This window comes from Lissotriton vulgaris, chromosome 1_1 (assembly GCF_964263255.1).
Source record: "Lissotriton vulgaris chromosome 1_1, aLisVul1.2, whole genome shotgun sequence".
Taxonomy (NCBI): domain Eukaryota; kingdom Metazoa; phylum Chordata; class Amphibia; order Caudata; family Salamandridae; genus Lissotriton; species Lissotriton vulgaris.
In genome coordinates, this window is record NC_141685.1 from 232,409,707 (window position 1) to 232,430,063 (window position 20,357).

Consider the following 20,357-nt stretch of genomic DNA (forward strand, 5'->3'; position numbering starts at 1 on the left):
AGATTGCATAAGAATTCAAATTCCTCTCACATGCTAAAGAATACCTGAACCCTTTTGATTAAACCACTTTAGTTGTTATAATGAGACCATATTTGAAAGCCATCTGTGATTTTTCTGTTCTTACTCTGCAATGACCTTGGCAATGACAAGTTAAAAATAAAATGTATGCAAATTTTATAATGGAGAATGCGGGCATCGATCCTGCTACCTCTCGCATGCTAAGCGAGCACTCTACCATTTGAGCTAATTCCCCTGTGTGTTTAATCTGCATAACATGAAAAAAGTAACCTTACTGCCTTCCACACTTTATTTGAAGTCCAATTGCCCATAACAGTGTTAAGTTCACTCCTAACTTATGCCTTACCTCCACTTATGGGATGTTTTACAGTTCAGGTTGGCCTGTTTACTACTCGAATATGAGTGATATTGCGGTGTGTTCATCTAGACTCATACCCTAGCTAATCTTGAAGTTAAATTTCCCACCAATGAGAAACCAAGGGAGATACCATTTCTGATAGTTATTGCATGTCTAATGCAAGAATATTCACCAGATTATGAGAGTCAATGCAATAATCCAGCAAAAATTACTCATTTTCGCCCAACGTGGGGCTCGAACCCACGACCCTGAGATTAAGAGTCTCATGCTCTACCGACTGAGCTAGCCGGGCTCCCACTTCCAGATTGTATGCAGACTAATCATTTTTTATGAAGGAAATCCATTCCTGGACAATTTTTGGGAGTTATTGCAGGTCTAATGCAAGATTAATCTCCATATTATGAGAGTCAATGCAATATTCAGGCAAAAATTACTCGTTTTCGCCCAACGTGGGGCTCGAACCCACGACCCTGAGATTAAGAGTCTCATGCTCTACCGACTGAGCTAGCCGGGCTCCCACTTCAAGATGGTATGCAGACTAATCATTTTTTATGAAGGAAATCCATTCCTGGACAATTTTTGGGAGTTATTGCATGTCTAATGCAAGATTAATGTCCATATTATGAGAGTCAATGCAATATTCAGGCAAAAATTACTCGTTTTCGCCCAACGTGGGGCTCGAACCCACAACCCTGAGATTAAGAGTCTCATGCTCTACCGACTGAGCTAGCCGGGTTCCCTCCTTAAGACAGTATGCAGACCAATCCCTTTTTGTGAAGAAAATCAAATCCTGGATATTCCTCTACTCTTGTTTTGCAAGGAAAGCCAGATTTATACATCCTTTAGAGGACAGAGTGTCAAAAAAAATAAGAGAAAATGAAAATGGAAGTTGTGAGAACTTCATTTTGAGATTGCATAAGAATTCAAATTCCTCTCACATGCTAAAGAATACCTGAACCCTTTTGATTAAACCACTTTAATTGTTATAATGAGACCATATTTGAAAGCCATCTGTGATTTTTCTGTTCTTACTCTGCAATGACCTTGGCAATGACAAGTTAAAAATAAAATGTATGCAAATTTTATAATGGAGAATGCGGGCATCGATCCCGCTACCTCTCGCATGCTAAGCGAGCGCTCTACCATTTGAGCTAATTCCCCTGTGTTTTTAATCTGCATAACATGAAAAAAGTAACCTCACTGCCTTTCACACTTTATTTGAAGTCCAATTGCCCATAACAGTGTTCAATTCACTCCTAACTTATGCCTTACCTCCACTTATGGGATGTTTTACAGTTCAGGTTGGCCTGTTTACTACTCGAATATGAGTGATATTGTGGTGTGTTCATCTAGTCTCATACCCTACCTAATCTTGAAGTTAAATTTCCCACCAATGAGAAACATAGGGAGATACCATTTTTGATAGTTATTGCATGTCTAATGCAAGAATAATCACCAGATTATGAGAGTCCAGCAAAAATTACTCATTTTCGCCCAACGTGGGGCTCGAACCCACGACCCTGAGATTAAGAGTCTCATGCTCTACCGACTGAGCTAGCCGGGCTCCCACTTCAAGATGGTATGCAGACTAATCATTTTTTATGAAGGAAATCCATTCCTGGACAATTTTTGGGAGTTATTGCATGTCTAATGCAATATTAATCTCCATATTATGAGAGTCAATGCAATATTCAGGCAAAAATTACTCATTTTCGCCCAATGTGGGGCTCGAACCCACGACCATGAGATTAAGAGTCTCATGCTCTACCGACTGAGCTAGCCGGGTTCCCTCCTTAAGACAGTATGCAGACCAATCCCTTTTTGTGAAGAAAATCAAATCCTGGATATTCCTCTACTCTTGTTTTGCAAGGAAAGCCAGATTTATACATCCTTCAGAGGACAGAGTGTCAAAAAAATAAGAGAAAATGAAAATGGAAGTTGTGAGAACTTCATTTCGAGATTGCATAAGAATTCAAATTCCTCTCACATGCTAAAGAATACCTGAACCCTTTTGATTAAACCACTTTAATTGTTATAATGAGACCATATTTGAAAGCCATCTGTGATTTTTCTGTTCTTACTCTGCAATGACCTTGGCAATGACAAGTTAAAAATAAAATGTATGCAAATTTTATAATGGAGAATGCGGGCATCGATCCTGCTACCTCTCGCATGCTAAGCGAGCGCTCTACCATTTGAGCTAATTCCCCTGTGTTTTTAATCTGCATAACATGAAAAAAGTAACCTCACTGCCTTCCACACTTTATTTGAAGTCCAATTGCCCATAACAGTGTTCAGTTCACTCCTAACTTATGCCTTACCTCCACTTATGGGATGTTTTACAGTTCAGGTTGGCCTGTTTACTACTCGAATATGAGTGATATTGTGGTGTGTTCATCTAGACTCATACCCTATCTAATCTTGAAGTTAAATTTCCCACCAATGAGAAACCAAGGGAGATACCATTTTTTGATAGTTATTGCATGTCTAATGCAAGAATATTCACCAGATTATGAGAGTCAATGCAATAATCCAGCAAAAATTACTCATTTTCGCCCAACGTGGGGCTCGAACCCACGACCCTGAGATTAAGAGTCTCATGCTCTACCGACTGAGCTAGCCGGGCTCCCACTTCAAGATCGTATGCAGACTAATCATTTTTTATGAAGGAAATCCATTCCTGGACAATTTTTCGGAGTTATTGCACGTCTAATGCAAGATTAATCTCCATATTATGAGAGTCAATGCAATATTCAGGCGAAAAATTACTCGTTTTCGCCCAACGTGGGGCTCGAACCCATGACCCTGAGATTAAGAGTCTCATGCTCTACCGACTGAGCTAGCCGGCTCCCTCCTTAAGACAGTATGCAGACCAATCCCTTTTTGTGAAGAAAATCAAATCCTGGATATTCCTCTACTCTTGTTTTGCAAGGAAAGCCAGATTTATACATCCTTCAGAGGACAGAATGTCAAAAAAAAATAAGAGAAAATGAAAACGGAAGTTGTGAGAACTTCATTTTGAGATTGCATAAGAATTCAAATTCCTCTCACATGCTAAAGAATACCTGAACCCTTTTGATTAAACCACTTTAGTTGTTATAATGAGACCATATTTGAAAGCCATCTGTGATTTTTCTGTTCTTACTCTGCAATGACCTTGGCAATGACAAGTTAAAAATAAAATGTATGCAAATTTTATAATGGAGAATGCGGGCATCGATCTCGCTACCTCTCGCATGCTAAGCGAGCGCTCTACCATTTGAGCTAATTCCCCTGTGCGTTTAATCTGCATAACATGAAAAAAGTAACCTCACTGCCTTCCACACTTTATTTGAAGTCCAATTGCCCATAACAGTGTTCAGTTCACTCCTAACTTATGCCTTACCTCCACTTATGGGATGTTTTACAGTTCAGGTTGGCCTGTTTACTACTCGAATATGAGTGATATTGTGGTGTGTTCATCTAGACTCATACCCTACCTAATCTTGAAGTTACATTTCCCACCAATGAGAAACCAAGGGAGATACCATTTTTGATAGTTATTGCATGTCTAATGCAAGAATAATCACCAGATTATGAGAGTCCAGCAAAAATTACTCATTTTGCCCAACGTGGGGCTCGAACCCACGACCCTGAGATTAAGAGTCTCATGCTCTACCGACTGAGCTAGCCGGGCTCCCACTTCAAGATGGTATGCAGACTAATCATTTTTTATGAAGGAAATCCATTCCTGGACAATTTTTGGGAGTTATTGCATGTCTAATGCAAGATTAATCTCCATATTATGAGAGTCAATGCAATATTCAGGCAAAAATGACTCGTTTTCGCCCAACGTGGGGCTCGAACCCACAACCCTGAGATTAAGAGTCTCATGCTCTACCGACTGAGCTAGCCGGGTTCCCTCCTTAAGACAGTATGCAGACCAATCCCTTTTTGTGAAGAAAATCAAATCCTGGATATTCCTCTACTCTTGTTTTGCAAGGAAAGCCATATTTATACATCCTTCAGAGGACAGAGTGTCAAAAAAAATAAGAGAAAATGAAAATGGAAGTTGTGAGAACTTCATTTTGAGATTGCATAAGAATTCAAATTCCTCTCACATGCTAAAGAATACCTGAACCCTTTTGATTAAACCACTTTAGTTGTTATAATGAGACCATATTTGAAAGCCATCTGTGATTTTTCTGTTCTTACTCTGCAATGACCTTGGCAATGACAAGTTAAAAATACAATGTATGCACATTTTATAATGGAGAATGCGGGCATCGATCCCGCTACCTCTCGCATGCTAAGCGAGCGCTCTACCATTTGAGCTAATTCCCCTTTGTGTTTAATCTGCATAAAATGAAAAAAGTAACCTTACTGCCTTCCACACTTTATTTGAAGTCCAATTGCCCATAACAGTGTTAAGTTCACTCCTAACTTATGCCTTACCTCCACTTATGGGATGTTTTACAGTTCAGGTTGGCCTGTTTACTACTCGAATATGAGTGATATTGTGGTGTGTTCATCTAGACTCATACCCTACCTAATCTTGAAGTTAAATTTCCCACCAATGAGAAACCAAGGGAGATAACATTTTTGATAGGTATTGCATGTCTAATGCAAGAATAATCACCAGATTATGAGAGTCCAGCAAAAATTACTCATTTTCGCCCAACGTGGGGCTCGAAACCACGACCCTGAGATTAAGAGTCTCATGTTCTACCGACTGAGCTAGCCGGGCTCCCACTTCAAGATCGTATGCAGACTAATCATTTTTTATGAAGGAAATCCATTCCTGGACAATTTTTGGGGTTTATTGCTGGTCTAATGCAAGATTAATCTCCATAATATGAGAGTCAATGCAATATTCAGGCAAAAATTACTTGTTTTCGCCCAACGTGGGGCTCGAACCCACGACCCTGAGATTAAGAGTCTCATGCTCTACCGACTGAGCTAGCCGGGCTCCCACTTCAAGATGGTATGCAGACTAATCATTTTTTATGAAGGAAATCCATTCCTGGACATCTTTTGGGAGTTATTGCATGTCTAATGCAAGATTAATCTCCATATTATGAGAGTCAATGCAATATTCAGGCAAAAATTACTTGTTTTCGCCCAACGTGGGGCTCGAACCCACGTCCCTGAGATTAAGTGTCTCATGCTCTACCGACTGAGCTAGCCGGGCTCCCTCTTCAAGATCGTATGCAGACTAATCATTTTTTATGAAGGAAATCCATTCCTGGACAATTTTTGGGATTTATTGCAGGTCTAATGCAAGATTAATCTCCATATTATGAGAGTCAATGCAATATTCAGGCAAAAATTACTCGTTTTCGCCCAAGAAAATCAAATCCTGGATATTCTTCTACTCTTGTTTTGCAAGGAAAGCCAGATTTATACATCCTTCAGAGGACAGAATGTCAAACAAAATAAGGGAAAATGAAAACGGAAGTTGTGAGAACTTCATTTTGAGATTGCATAAGAATTCAAATTCCTCTCACATGCTAAAGAATACCTGAACCCTTTTGATTAAACCACTTTAGTTGTTATAATGAGACCATATTTGAAAGCCATCTGTGATTTTTCTGTTCTTACTCTGCAATGACCTTGGCAATGACAAGTTAAAAATAAAATGTATGCAAATTTTATAATGGAGAATGCGGGCATCGATCCCGCTACCTCTCGCATGCTAAGCGAGCGCTCTACCATTTGAGCTAATTCCCCTGTGTGTTTAATCTGCATAACATGAAAAAAGTAACCTCACTGCCTTCCACACTTTATTTGAAGTCCAATTGCCCATAACAGTGTTCAGTTCACTCCTAACTTATGCCTTACCTCCACTTATGGGATGTTTTACAGTTCAGGTTGGCCTGTTTACTACTCGAATATGAGTGATATTGTGGTGTGTTCATCTAGACTCATACCCTACCTAATCTTGAAGTTAAATTTCCCACCAATGAGAAACCAAGGGAGATACCATTTTTGATAGTTATTGCATGTCTAATGCAAGAATAATCACCAGATTATGAGAGTCCAGCAGAAATTACTCATTTTCGCCCAACGTGGGGCTCAAACCCACGACCCTGAGATTAAGAGTCTCATGCTCTACCGACTGAGCTAGCCGGGCTCCCACTTCAAGATGGTATGCAGACTAATCATTTTTTATGAAGGAAATCCATTCCTGGACATCTTTTGGGAGTTATTGCATGTCTAATGCAAGATTAATCTCCATATTATGAGAGTCAATGCAATATTCAGGCAAAAATTACTCATTTTCGCCCAACGTGGGGCTCGAACCCACGTCCCTGAGATTAAGTGTCTCATGCTCTACCGACTGAGCTAGCCGGGTTCCCTCCTTAAGACAGTATGCAGACCAATCCCTTTTTGTGATGAAAATCAAATCCTGGATATTCCTCTACTCTTGTTTTGCAAGGAAAGCCAGATTTATACATCCTTCAGAGGACAGAGTGTCAAAAAAATAAGAGAAAATGAAAATGGAAGTTGTGAGAACTTCATTTTGAGATTGCATAAGAATTCAAATTCCTCTCACATGCTAAAGAATACCTGAACCCTTTTGATTAAACCACTTTAGTTGTTATAATGAGACCATATTTGAAAGCCATCTGTGATTTTTCTGTTCTTACTCTGCAATGACCTTGGCAATGACAAGTTAAAAATAAAATGTATGCAAATTTTATAATGGAGAATGCGGGCATCGATCCCGCTACCTCTCGCATGCTAAGCGAGCGCTCTACCATTTGAGCTAATTCCCCTGTGTGTTTAATCTGCATAACATGAAAAAAGTAACCTCATTGCCTTCCACACTTTATTTGAAGTCCAATTGCCCATAACAGTGTTCAGTTCACTCCTAACTTATGCCTTACCTCCACTTATGGGATGTTTTACAGTTCAGGTTGGCCTGTTTACTACTCAAATATGAGTGATATTGCGATGTGTTCATCTAGACTCTTACCCTAGCTAATCTTGAAGTTAAATTTCCCACCAATGAGAAACCAAGGGAGATACCATTTCTGATAGTTATTGCATGTCTAATGCAAGAATATTCACCAGATTATGAGAGTCAATGCAATAATCCAGCAAAAATTACTCATTTTCGCCCAACGTGGGGCTCGAACCCACGACCCTGAGATTAAGCGTTTCATGCTCTACCGACTGAGCTAGCCGGGCTCCCACTTCAAGATCGTATGCAGACTAATCATTTTTTATGAAGGAAATCCATTCCTGGACAATTTTTGGGAGTTATTGCAGGTCTAATGCAAGATTAATCTCAATATTATGAGAGTCAATGCAATATTCAGGCAAAAATTACTCGTTTTCGCCCAACGTGGGGCTCGAACCCACGACCCTGAGATTAAGAGTCTCATGCTCTACCGACTGAGCTAGCCGGGCTCCCACTTCAAGATGGTATGCAGACTAATCATTTTTTATGAAGGAAATCCATTCCTGGACAATTTTTGGGAGTTATTGCAGGTCTAATGCAAGATTAATCTCCATATTATGAGAGTCAATGCAATATTCAGGCAAAAATTACTCATTTTCGCCCAACGTGGGGCTCGAACCCACGACCATGAGATTAAGAGTCTCATGCTCTACCGACTGAGCTAGCCGGGTTCTCTCCTTAAGACAATATGCAGACCAATCCCTTTTTGTGAAAAAAATCAAATCCTGGATATTCCTCTACTCTTGTTTTGCAAGGAAATCCAGATTTATACATCCTTCAGAGGACAGAGTGTCAAAAAAAATAAGAGAAAATGAAAATGGAAGTTGTGAGAACTTCATTTTGAGATTGCATAAGAATTCAAATTCCTCTCACATGCTAAAGAATACCTGAACCCTTTTGATTAAACCACTTTAGTTGTTATAATGAGACCATATTTGAAAGCCATCTGTGATTTTTCTGTTCTTACTCTGCAATGACCTTGGCAATGACAAGTTAAAAATAAAATGTATGCAAATTTTATAATGGAGAATGCGGGCATCGATCCCGCTACCTCTCGCATGCTAAGCTACCGCTCTACCATTTGAGCTAATACCCCTGTGTTTTTAATCTGCATAACATGAAAAAAGTAACCTCACTGCCTTCCACACTTTATTTGAAGTCCAATTGCCCATAACAGTGTTCAGTTCACTCCTAACTTATGCCTTACCTCCACTTATGGGATGTTTTACAGTTCAGTTTGGCCTGTTTACTACTCGAATATGAGTGATATTGTGGTGTGTTCATCTAGACTCATACCCTACCTAATCTTGAAGTTAAATTTCCCACCAATGAGAAACCAAGGGAGATACCATTTTTGATAGTTATTGCATGTCTAATGCAAGAATAATCACCAGATTATGAGAGCGCACTCCTGAGGCGGAAGCCGGGAGGTTTTTAAAACTTGTTGATTGCTTGTGTCACAGAATAACTTGTAATTTTACTTCATCACGCGCTAACAAGCGCCACGGCACTCACCTGCACTGGGAATTCAGCGAGCAGCAGACCTAGCGCTCACTCGCTGTTCTACATTTCCCCGCCACAAACGCCAAGCCGGTGAGAACTTAGGCCACGCCCCCCTGAAGGCCACGCCCCCCTGACGCGGTATTTAAGGCGCTGCTCACAAGCGACCTTGAATCTCACGATCGCGCACTCCTGAGGCGGAGGCCGGGAGGTTTTTAAAACTTGTTGATTGCTTGTGTCACAGAATAACTTGTAATTTTACTTCATCACGCGCTAACAAGCGCCAGGGCACTCACCTGCACTGGGAATTCAGCGAGCAGCAGACCTAGCGCTCACTCGCTGTTCTACATTTCCCTGCCACAAACGCCAAGCCGGCGAGAACTTAGGCCACGCCCCCCTGAAGGCCACGCCCCCCTGACGCGGTATTTAAGGCGCTGCTCACAAGCGACCTTGAATCTCACGATCGCGCACTCTTGAGGCGGAAGCCGGGAGGTTTTTAAAACTTGTTGATTGCTTGTGTCACAGAATAACTTGTAATTTTACTTCATCACGCGCTAACAAGTGCCAGGGCACTCACCTGTACTGGGAATTCAGCGAGCAGCAGACCTAGCGCTCACTCGCTGTTCTACATTTCCCTGCCACAAACGCCAAGCCGGCGAGAACTTAGGCCACGCCCCCTGAAGGCCACGCCCCCCTGACGCGGTATTTAAGGCGCTGCTCACAAGCGACCTTGAATCTCACGATCGCGCACTCCTGAGGCGGAAGCCGGGAGGTTTTTAAAACTTGTTGATTGCTTGTGTCACAGAATAACTTGTAATTTTACTTCATCACGCGCTAACAAGCGCCAGGGCACTCACCTGCACTGGGAATTCAGCGAGCAGCAGACCTAGCGCTCACTCGCTGTTCTACATTTCCCTGCCACAAACGCCAAGCCGGCGAGAACTTAGGCCACACCCCCCTTGACCCCTACATCATGTGCTGCCTCCGGAAGCGCAGCGGACGAGCGCAGCGGGAGCGCCGTTTGCGCGCCGAAGGCGTGCCTAAGGCAAGCCCGTCTGCGCCCGTCCGCGCACAGCCGGGCCTAGGGCCAGAACCCCTGCCGGACCAGACTGCCCTTGTGGTAAACTATTCACGCCGTGACCTCCTCAGTCTTAGACCCCCTATTAATACTGCATGTAATTATATTTATGATCCTGAAGGACCATATACTACATGCACTCGCTGCCGCCCTGTCCAGCTCAAGCTCCACTGCCGGCATACTTTGCCCACAGATCTCAAACTAGCCACCCTGAACTGTCGCTCACTCCCCAGACATGCGCTGCTAATCAACCATCTCATAGAGGATCATGAGCTTGACATCCTGTTTCTCTCAGAAACATGGATTACAAACCACTCGGACTCAGACGTCATCCTGGCTACCCCCCAGGTTTCCTGGTACAATCCCAGCCCCGCCCTTTGGGTAGAGGAGGAGGCTTGGCGATTATTTACCGTGACCACCTCACCTGTAGAATCCACGACGCCCAGATTACGGACTCTGAAAGCCTCCAATTTTCCATCCACGTAGGTCCGACCCACACACTTGTGGGACCCCTAATCTACCGCCCCCCCCGGCAATATGAGCTCTTTCACTAGAGCGCTCCTTGAGACTATCGCATCTCAAGCCCACTCCACCCCCAACTTCTCCATAATAGGGGATCTTAATATCCATTTCGATGACCCCCTAGATACAGGAGCGGTTGACCTGATTGGAGAACTGGCAACATTTGGCCTCCATCTAGCTAACTCTGGTGCCACGCACTCTAAAGGCCATTTGCTTGATCCAGTGTTCACGAATGACACCACTTTTCAAGTCACTAAGTCCCTTCCTCTCCCATGGACGGACCATTTCATGGTTCCTTTCCGCATCCCAGGAGTATCCAAGAAACTCCGCAAACCCACCACATATATTAAAGATAGAGCATGGGCCAGACTATCCCCAGATGATTGGACCAAAACACTGAATGTATCGATCCCGACCCCCTCGGAAGACCCGACCACCGCGGACAGTAAATTCAGAACCTGGATCACCACCTCCCTTGACTCCATCCTCCCAATAAAAACTCGGGAGAATAAGAACGATAAACCAGGATCCGCTCCATGGTATACCCCGGAACTCCGGATCCTCCGCAAACACTGTAAAAAAGCTGAACGGACATGGAGGAAAGACTGGCAGCACGCAAGTAAAGTTGAGTATCAACAAACGGTGAGAATATACAAAGGTTCCCTAAAACTCACTAAAACCTCTCATTATGATACCAGGATTAAAAACGCTACTAACTCAGCAAGGGAATCATACCTCATCGTTAAAGAGTTACTGAAAAAACCTGTCCCACTCTCATCTAACACACCCCCTGTGGACAGAAGTAATAAGCTGGCCAACTACTTCAATGCTAAAATCGATCGCATCTTAACATCTCTGCCCCCTCCCAGCCTACCCAACAACTCGAATGCTGAGGGTTCCACTAACTACGCAGGAAATAGCATGCTTTCTCAGCTCTCCGCCTTCAAAGCAGTAACAAGAGACGAGGTAGAATCCACTTTAACCAAAATGAAAAGTGGTTCCCCGTTAGACCCTGTCCCGATCAGATTCCTTAAAACTGTAGCCCCAGTCGTAGTACCCACAATTACAGAGCTCATAAACACATCACTCTCCCAAGGCTCGGTCCCCCCCAGCTGGAAATGTGCAATTGTTAAGGCACTCCTTAAAAAACCCCAGCTTGACCCAGCCGACATGGCGAACTACAGACCTATTTCTCTCCTCCCTGGTATCAGTAAGATGGCTGAGAAATTGGTCAATGGCCAATTGTCACGATACCTGGAAGCCAATAACATCTTACGGCAGTCCCAGACGGGTTTCCGTCCAGGTCATGGCACGGACTCCGCCCTCCTCGCCGTCATCGAGGAGGCGAGATGCATCCTGGATTCAGGAGGATCAGTGGCAGTGATCCTCCTGGACCTAAGCGCAGCCTTCGACACGGTTAACCATCGTGTCCTTCTTCACCGGCTAGCTGCTGCAGGGATTGCAAATTCAGCGCTCAAGTGGATAGAGTCTTTCCTCTCAGGGCGCTCGTACCAGGTGTGGGATGGCAAATTCCACTCTGCCACCCTCCCCCTCACGAGCGGGGTCCCCCAGGGGTCTTCATTGAGCCCAACCTTATTTAATGTCTACATGGCCCCCCTCGAAGACGTGGTCACCCCCTTCGGGATTAAAATAGTAAGCTACGCCGACGACACCCAACTAGTCGTCTCACTTTCCCAATTGGACAAACACCCGGACAATCTCCAAAACTGCCTTAAAAACATCCACACCTGGATGTGTGAGTCAGCACTCAAAATAAACGGGTCAAAGACCGAGGTCATGCTTCTAGGCAAGCAGTGGTCCACCATCCCTCCTTCGGTCTGGCCAGACGTGTTCGGGGAAATCCCCACCCCGAAACAGGAAATTAAAACCCTAGGAGTCTGGCTAGAGCCCGAGCTGTCAATGAAGACTCAAGCCACCAAGACAGCAGGGACCTGCTTTGGCCTAATGCGTTCCATCAGGAAGATCCTCCCACTTCTCCCGCCACTATCCAGGAATCTCCTAGTACAAGGCCTGGTACTCGCAAGGCTGGACTATTGTAACATGATATACCTCGGAGCACCAGAATCTACCCTGTCCAAACTCCAGCGAACGCAGAACGCAGCCGCCCGGCTACTCTGGAATCTCCCCTCCAGAGCTTTAGTCAGGCATGCAATCCAGGATCTCCACTGGCTTCCAATCCGCCAAAGGGTCGATTTCAAGACCCTCTGCACTGCACACAAGCTGCTTAACGGTTCCGGCCCATACATCTTAAGAGACCTGGTTACTCCTTACAAAGTCTCCAGGTCCCTCCGCTCGGAGAATGAGAATCTGGCCAACGTCCCCAGGCATAAGAAGACACGTTCGGGTGGCCGCCGTTTCTCGATCAATGCTTCCATGAGATGGAACGCCCTCCCCCGTACCCTCCGACTGGAATCCAATCACCTGCGGTTCAGGAAGAAATTGAAAACGATACTGTTTCCTAAATAAATATTCCCCCTTTTTCTGCCCTCAAGTTCGCCTTCATGATTTTAGCGCGGGGATGCCCTCGGGTCACCAGGCGCTGTACAAATCGCTAAAATAAATAAAAAAAATAAATAGGAGTCCAGCAAAAATTACTCATTTTCGCCCAACGTGGGGCTCGAACCCACGACCCTGAGATTAAGAGTCTCATGCTCTACCGACTGAGCTAGCCGGGCTCCCACTTCAAAATGGTATGCAGACTAATCATTTTTTATGAAGGAAATCCATTCCTGGACAATTTTTGGGAGTTATTGCATGTCTAATGCAAGATTAATCTCCACATTATGAGAGTCAATACAATATTCAGGCAAAAATTACTCGTTTTCGCCCAAGGTGGGGCTTGAACCCACGACCCTGAGATTAAGAGTCTCATGCTCTACCGACTGAGCTAGCCGGGTTCCCTCCTTAAGACAGTATGCAGACCAATCCCTTTTTGTGAAGAAAATCAAATCCTGGATATTCCTCTACTCTTGTTTTGCAAGGAAAGCCAGATTTATACATCCTTCAGAGGACAGAGTGTCAAAAAAAATAAGAGAAAATGAAAATGGAAGTTGTGAGAACTTCATTTTGAGATTGCATAAGAATTCAAATTCCTCTCACATGCTAAAGAATACCTGAACCCTTTTGATTAAACCACTTTAGTTGTTATAATGAGACCATATTTGAAAGCCATCTGTGATTTTTCTGTTCTTACTCTGCAATGACCTTGGCAATGACAAGTTAAAAATAAAATGTATGCAAATTTTATAATGGAGAATGCGGGCATCGATCCCGCTACCTCTCGCATGCTAAGCGAGCGCTCTACCATTTGAGCTAATTCCCCTGTGTGTTTAATCTGCATAACATGAAAAAAGTAACCTTACTGCCTTCCACACTTTATTTGAAGTCCAATTGCCCATAACAGTGTTAAGTTCACTCCTAATTTATGCCTTACCTCCACTTATGGGATGTTTTACAGTTCAGGTTGGCCTGTTTACTACTCGAATATGAGTGATATTGCGGTGTGTTCATCTAGACTCATACCCTAGCTAATCTTGAAGTTAAATTTCCCAGCAATGAGAAACCAAGGGAGATACCATTTCTGATAGTTATTGCATGTCTAATGCAAGAATATTCACCAGATTATGAGAGTCAATGCAATAATCCAGCAAAAATTACTCATTTTCGCCCAACGTGGGGCTCGAACCCACGACCCTGAGATTAAGAGTCTCATGCTCTACCTGTGGAATTTTAGTTTGCGATCTGAACATCATCTGCGCCAGCTTGTCACCTATGTACTACGTGCACGGCAGCCATTTTAGATATCATGGTCTCCCTGTCCACGATCGATCGCCAGCGCGCCCCTCTGACCCAGCAAGCATCCTCCGCGCACCCTGGCTCCCCCTCCCTCCTCCTTATGAGCATGACCCTTCTGCATGACCCTGTCCTTGGGAGTCACGCCAGCGCCTGACCAACACCTCCTCTCCTCCCATGAATGCCCCTCTGCTGATAAACCTCCCCTCTGCGCTGGATTGTCCACACAGCATGAATACCACTCCATTGATGGCCCCTCACCCCGTGTCCGACTGTCCACACAGGTCCGAGGCCACTGCCTAAGCCGGGAGATATCATTTACTGCCCCTTATTGTATGAGGTCGCTCTCCTTCAAAGGACCCTCTATTGATCCAGGCCTCCCCACCCCCTGTGATATGATCAGGCGCACACATCCTAAGACTCGACGGAACACTCAGCTGCGTGATGACCCCCTCCTCTTATCAGCAGGTTGAGGACCTCTATTGTGAAGGTATATGGGGGTGGGATTAACACGAGGATTACGGGGATGTCTTTTCCTTGCTTTACAAAGTTCTGATTGTAATAAAGGAAGGTCACATGCCATAAACCAGTGTATAAGAGGCCAGGCCTCCGAGAGGCTGTTAGAGCACCTCGAGACGATACCTTGTTGTCTGATCTGATGTGTTCTGCTCCGTCGGAATAAACTTCTGTTTCCTGCCTTCTGGTCTTCGGCGCCTGCCTCATTGCTTGGTAAACTTGAATGGTACAAGGGCGGTTAGCGCCGGGCAAATCTTGAGAAAGGTCCTAGCCCTACCTTTTTCCACAATTGGCGCCCAACGTGGGGCCCATCAGCGACACGTGGATCCAGTGGGAGAGGTCCCGACGACAGAGTGAACGACTGCAACGATCGGGAAGAGCTCGTGTCCGATAGACCCTCGTCTGACAGCCGATCATCCGACCTTCACTAGTTCTGGACAGACCTCTCTTGAGTGATCTACGGTCCTGACTGGGAACCATCAGGAGTGCCACGAACATCCCGAAGGAGAGAGGACGATCGGGCGCTGGATCCAGAGGACAGGAAACCGTCCATGCGGTCCGGGTAAGGTCGTGTAAACACGACGAATTGAGGAAAAATTGTTTTTGTTTGGATAATACTAGTATTACGCTTTGTTGAAACCTCTGGAGATTCGCTGTCTGCAAACGGAGAAAAACAACAGGCTCTCTCTTTGCAAACAGTGAAGGATAGGTAACGCAGACTTTTGTCCCTATTGTAATCCGTCGTGCCACCTTCCTCCCCCACTGTTTCCCGAACTGTCGTTCGTGGATTATTGTCTGGAGATTCTTTGTCTGCAAACAGGGAAGAACAAGGTCTCTCTTTGCAGGTAGAGAAAGAGTGGGTAACGATAACTTTTCGTGCCCACTTATTCTCCCCACTGAATTGTTTTGATTGACCGATTGTTCGGTATTGGTTCGTTTGAGGTATTCACCGCCGCAAACAACGGAGAATAGAAATATTCTGTCTAGTCTTTGCCCGCCGTGATAAGATAGGTAGTGCAGACTTTTTGTCCCCGGTGTAAACCGTCATGCCTATCTTCTCCCCACTGGTTGGTAGCCTGTTTAGCCCGGACCGCTTATTAGAGATGAACCATCCAGCTCCACTGGAGGGCACCCCTAATAAGGACATGTTCACTAAGTATGGACTAGTCGCTATAGCCTACACTAGACTATGGCATAAATATACGAAAAAGAACCCTGAAAGTCAGTGGCCACTGATAGGTTCCTTTAGTGAAAATAAAATAAAAACATTAGAAATAGCGCTCCAGAAGAATAAGACCACGCCCACTATGCTCGACAGTATCGGCATGTGGCGCAAGGAAACGGAACAACGAAAGAAAAGAGAAGAAGCAAAAATAGGGAAAGAACTACGAAAGGCAGCCCACCTAGCCGCAAAACAACTAGAAGAAGAAATAAAAGAAAGAAAAGAAGCTACACAAAACCAAGAATCAGGGTCAACAGGCATATGTCCTGTTAGGACCCCCTCTGCGCTCTACCCTGAACTACCCTCCAAACAACGGGCAAACGATGAGTTACTGTTAGGTCCCCCAATCATCTACATGCCCCCTCCATATGCTCCCAGCCAACAAAACCTGCAAGCCCCGAGTGTGAGTGAAAGTGACCCTAGTGCTAGTGCACCGGCCCTCACGGCCTCCGCACCAACCATATTAACAACTTCGTCAGACGACCCCGAGGCTAGCAAACAATCATCAGCCAGGTTAAGTAGGTTAAGCAAAGATGAGCGGGATGGGATCAACGAAATAGCAAAGACATTGGTAGAACGAAGGGAGAGCGAAGAATACACAATGAGCGTATATAATTCACATGCCGACAGCCACAGACGGCATTTCATTTTGCAATTCAGCTACCACACCCTGAACGCGTATGAAGATAGGTATCAGAGTAAGGGTCCCGCTAAACTAACAACACTGTATAGGAAGATTGATGTTGGAGATGGGACTGAACGTGAGGCGACGGAGCTCTTCATGCAAATGCTTGAGGTCTTCCGCCACCTCGCGGAACAGAAACCAGAAGCCAAGGTTACGGTCCCTGAAACAACCTCGGCAGAAGTAGCCAATACTATGATGCCTATCAGAGAAGCGGCTCCTTACTGGATCCCGCCACGGGGCCAGGGAACGAGCGATGATATTAATAATGAAAATGCAAAGGGGAGGGTTGTGTACAATTGGGTTTACCAACCATGGGACCAACAAGACATCCTAACCTTTAAGCAAACCCTGCCCGACTTAAGAAAGAACCCGACGGCATTTTATACCGAATTAGGCACAGCCTTGGGTTCGACAATAATGACTTTAGCAGATATTGACTTGTTCTTTGGGTTATGCCTGCCAGCTGATGTGTGGAAGCAAATCCGGAAGGCTGACCACACGGATCTGTTTGGACATACCTGGGACCAACTCGGTAAACTAGATAGACAGCGAGAGCCGGGGAGTAAACCAGTGAAGGACATACTGGAACTCCCAGACAAACTGGTCCAGAAGTTAAAAACCCTGGTCCCGGAAAGAAAAGTAGACTGGTCGATAGTCACGGCCTGTCGACAGAAACCCCAGGAAGATGTGTCAGAATACTTCTCCCGATTTGAGACAGTGTTCTCCGACTACAGTGGCCAAGACATGACCACCGCAACCGGACAGCACCTGTTTGTGCAAAATTATGTAAAGGGACTAACACAAGAAGTCTCCCAAAAACTGCAGACGAGTGAGAGTAGTTGGGGGGCCTCCAAACCCGCAGCTATCCTTCAGATGGCTCAGTATTACGAGCACCAAAAGAATGAGAATGATAGGGCGTCCGAGAAAAAGAAGAAAGATTTAAAGGAAAGGGTAATGATAGCCCAGATACAGGGTATAGCGCTAGGACGGGAACACCAAAGGGGGAACTACCAATCAACCACCCCCAGAGATCTACCTCCTAAAGATCACACCCCAACATCCCACACTGGACGGAGAGACATTAGCACTGATCAATGCGCCTTCTGCAAAGGGCTCGGCCATTGGAAATTCCAGTGTCCGATTCTGCTAGAAATGAATAGAAATAGGGATTCCAGGGATGTGGCAGGTGGCCCGAGAAATAGAGTACAAGGACGAGGGAGCACCAACGACACCAGCAATGACAGATCAGGGAGACTGAACACGTTTGACCGTCCCCGACAGAACCAATATCAGCTGTCCGAAGGTGAACATGCCCCCGACTTTGCATAGGACTGCCAGGGGCAAGGGAGGGATCCAGTCGAGCTCTGTGTTGACCAGCAAGGTCCTTATGTCACTGCTAAGGTCTTGGGTACAGAGTCTCCATTCTTGGTAGACACTGGGGCGACACGTAGTGTGTTATCAAAACGACTGATTCCAAGGGCACCCTTGTCTGGCTCACACATAACGTCGATAGGTTTCGATGGGACGCCCTCCACTAACCCCCTGTCCGTACCTATTTCCTTTGACCTAGAAAACAACACTACTGACGCGACATTTCTACTCTCCTCCAACTCTCCTGACGCCATTATGGGTATTGACTTACTGAAACATTTTCGAGCTACCATTAGGTGTTCCCCAGATGGAATACGAGTCATCCTGTACGACAACCCAGACATGCCCAGATCCCCTCCCCCACGACACATGTGCTCCATAACTGACGCTGACCTGTCCCTGCTTGACACCCTGCCTCCGTACCTGTGGGCCAAAAATGACTCTGATGTGGGGCGAATGATGATTGATCCTATTCACATAACTGTACGACAGGACGCTATGCTCCCGAAACTCCCGCAATATCGGATATCGCCAGAGGGTGAGAAGGCACTGGTAGCGATCATTCAGTCTCTGGTAGATGCAGGAGTGGTTGAAGAGGTGGTTAGCAACGTCTGCAACAGCCCAATCCTACCTATTGTTAAGAAGCAAGGTGAAGGAGATGAGAAAGCGTACCGCTTCATCATCGACTTGCGAGAGATTAACAAAGTGGTTGTACCCCAATATCCTGTGGTCTCTGATATCACCACCATTCTGACCCTCATCCCGTCCACTGCCACCACCTTCTCTGTTATCGACCTTAAAAACGCGTTTTTCTCTATCCCCATCCATCCAGACAGCCGTTATCTCTTCGGCTTCACTTTAAAATCCCGTTCGTAACGATTTTGTAGAGCTCCCCAGGGGTACACTGAAAGTCCCAGCATTTACAGCCAGGCCCTCAAAAGACAGCTGGATGCCTTCCAGCTACCAGAGGGAGTGGTGTTGATCCAATATGTTGACGATATCCTGTTGGCGGCTGACACCACCCCGCTTGCCACGACAGCCACCGTCCAACTCCTACACTTTCTTGCAGAAAATGGCCATAAAGTCTCCAAAAAGAAGTTACAGTTCTGTCAGCCACAGGTGACTTACCTAGGCCATCTTCTGTCCAAAGAAGGGAGGAAACTTACACCCGACCGAATCCAACCCATCCTAGACACCCCCATCCCAAAAACACAAAAGCAGGTCCGCTCCCTGGTTGGCCTAACCTCTTTTTGCAGACAGTGGCTGCCTAATTACAGCCTCATTGTGAAACCATTACTTGCCCTACTGACCAAAGATGTCCCCTCCCCGCTTCCTTGGACCACTGAGTGTCAAGCCTCCTTTAAGGAATTACGGGATGCACTCTGTTCAGCGCCTGTCCTAGGAACCCCGGATTACTCCCAACCCTTCTCCCTCTTCACCCACGAAAGGGAGGGATGCGCATTGTCTGTCCTAACTCAATCAATTGGTCCTAAGCAGCGCCCTTGTGCCTACTTCTCCGCCACTCTTGATCCTGTAGCCAGAGCTTTGCCTGCCTGCCTTCGAGCAGTAGCCGCCGCTGCTGTCTCTATCCGTCAGAGCGAGGGAATCGTACTTTCCAACTCCCTCACAGTGCTAGTACCCCATGCAGTCGACACCCTCTTGAATCAGACAAAGACCCAACACCTGACTAGCGCACGACTGACAGGGTATGAACTGACGCTACTTGCACCCCACATCACACTAAAGAGATGCACGACTTTGAATCCTGCCACATTGTTACCCCTGCCTGAGAATGACCCCGACGTTCCTCCCATCCACGACTGTGTGACCCTCACGGACGAACAAACTAGGAGTAGGGTTGACCTCCGAGACACTGCTTTTACTGACCCCGATGGAGAGCTATGGGTAGACGGCTCATGCATCAAACTTCCAGATGGCACCACCTCAGCTGCCTATGCAGTAACGACAGCCCGAACAGTAGTTGAGACAGCCTGCATCACACAACGATCTGCCCAGGCAGCAGAGCTGATAGCCCTCACCCGAGCATGCATCATAGCAGCAGGGACCACCACGAACGTATATACGGACAGCCAGTATGCCTTCGGAGTGGTCCACCATTTTGGGCTCCTGTGGAGGGAGAGGGGATTCCTGACGTCCCACGGCACCCCGATCCTCCACGGAGATTTAGTCTCCGCTCTGATTGAAGCAGTTCTCCTCCCCAAACGATTAGCGGTGATAAAATGTCAGGCACACAAAAGGGTGACAGACTTAGTCGGACAAGGGAATGCGTTGGCCGACATCACTGCACGAACCACAGCTGAGAATAGG

General features: G+C 45.7%; 13 non-coding genes across 13 annotated transcripts; all 13 read right to left on the bottom strand.

Annotated features, from left to right (window-relative positions):
• Positions 1–595: 595 nt before the first annotated feature.
• On the bottom strand, positions 596–668 carry TRNAK-CUU (transfer RNA lysine (anticodon CUU)). The gene has a single exon. It is a non-coding gene; the product is annotated as a tRNA-Lys (tRNA).
• A 149-nt stretch (positions 669–817) lies between these two features.
• Positions 818–890, bottom strand: TRNAK-CUU (transfer RNA lysine (anticodon CUU)). Its single transcript has one exon. It is a non-coding gene; the product is annotated as a tRNA-Lys (tRNA).
• Positions 891–1,464: 574 nt separating this feature from the next.
• TRNAA-AGC (transfer RNA alanine (anticodon AGC)) lies at positions 1,465–1,537 on the bottom strand. The gene has a single exon. It is a non-coding gene; the product is annotated as a tRNA-Ala (tRNA).
• Positions 1,538–1,867: 330 nt separating this feature from the next.
• On the bottom strand, positions 1,868–1,940 carry TRNAK-CUU (transfer RNA lysine (anticodon CUU)). The gene has a single exon. It is a non-coding gene; the product is annotated as a tRNA-Lys (tRNA).
• A 989-nt stretch (positions 1,941–2,929) lies between these two features.
• TRNAK-CUU (transfer RNA lysine (anticodon CUU)) lies at positions 2,930–3,002 on the bottom strand. The gene has a single exon. It is a non-coding gene; the product is annotated as a tRNA-Lys (tRNA).
• Positions 3,003–3,979: 977 nt separating this feature from the next.
• TRNAK-CUU (transfer RNA lysine (anticodon CUU)) lies at positions 3,980–4,052 on the bottom strand. The gene has a single exon. It is a non-coding gene; the product is annotated as a tRNA-Lys (tRNA).
• A 574-nt stretch (positions 4,053–4,626) lies between these two features.
• TRNAA-AGC (transfer RNA alanine (anticodon AGC)) lies at positions 4,627–4,699 on the bottom strand. The gene has a single exon. It is a non-coding gene; the product is annotated as a tRNA-Ala (tRNA).
• A 552-nt stretch (positions 4,700–5,251) lies between these two features.
• TRNAK-CUU (transfer RNA lysine (anticodon CUU)) lies at positions 5,252–5,324 on the bottom strand. The gene has a single exon. It is a non-coding gene; the product is annotated as a tRNA-Lys (tRNA).
• Positions 5,325–6,012: 688 nt separating this feature from the next.
• TRNAA-AGC (transfer RNA alanine (anticodon AGC)) lies at positions 6,013–6,085 on the bottom strand. Its single transcript has one exon. It is a non-coding gene; the product is annotated as a tRNA-Ala (tRNA).
• A 976-nt stretch (positions 6,086–7,061) lies between these two features.
• On the bottom strand, positions 7,062–7,134 carry TRNAA-AGC (transfer RNA alanine (anticodon AGC)). The gene has a single exon. It is a non-coding gene; the product is annotated as a tRNA-Ala (tRNA).
• Positions 7,135–7,698: 564 nt separating this feature from the next.
• Positions 7,699–7,771, bottom strand: TRNAK-CUU (transfer RNA lysine (anticodon CUU)). Its single transcript has one exon. It is a non-coding gene; the product is annotated as a tRNA-Lys (tRNA).
• A 5,274-nt stretch (positions 7,772–13,045) lies between these two features.
• Positions 13,046–13,118, bottom strand: TRNAK-CUU (transfer RNA lysine (anticodon CUU)). The gene has a single exon. It is a non-coding gene; the product is annotated as a tRNA-Lys (tRNA).
• A 574-nt stretch (positions 13,119–13,692) lies between these two features.
• On the bottom strand, positions 13,693–13,765 carry TRNAA-AGC (transfer RNA alanine (anticodon AGC)). Its single transcript has one exon. It is a non-coding gene; the product is annotated as a tRNA-Ala (tRNA).
• Between the last annotated feature and the right edge of the window lie 6,592 nt (positions 13,766–20,357).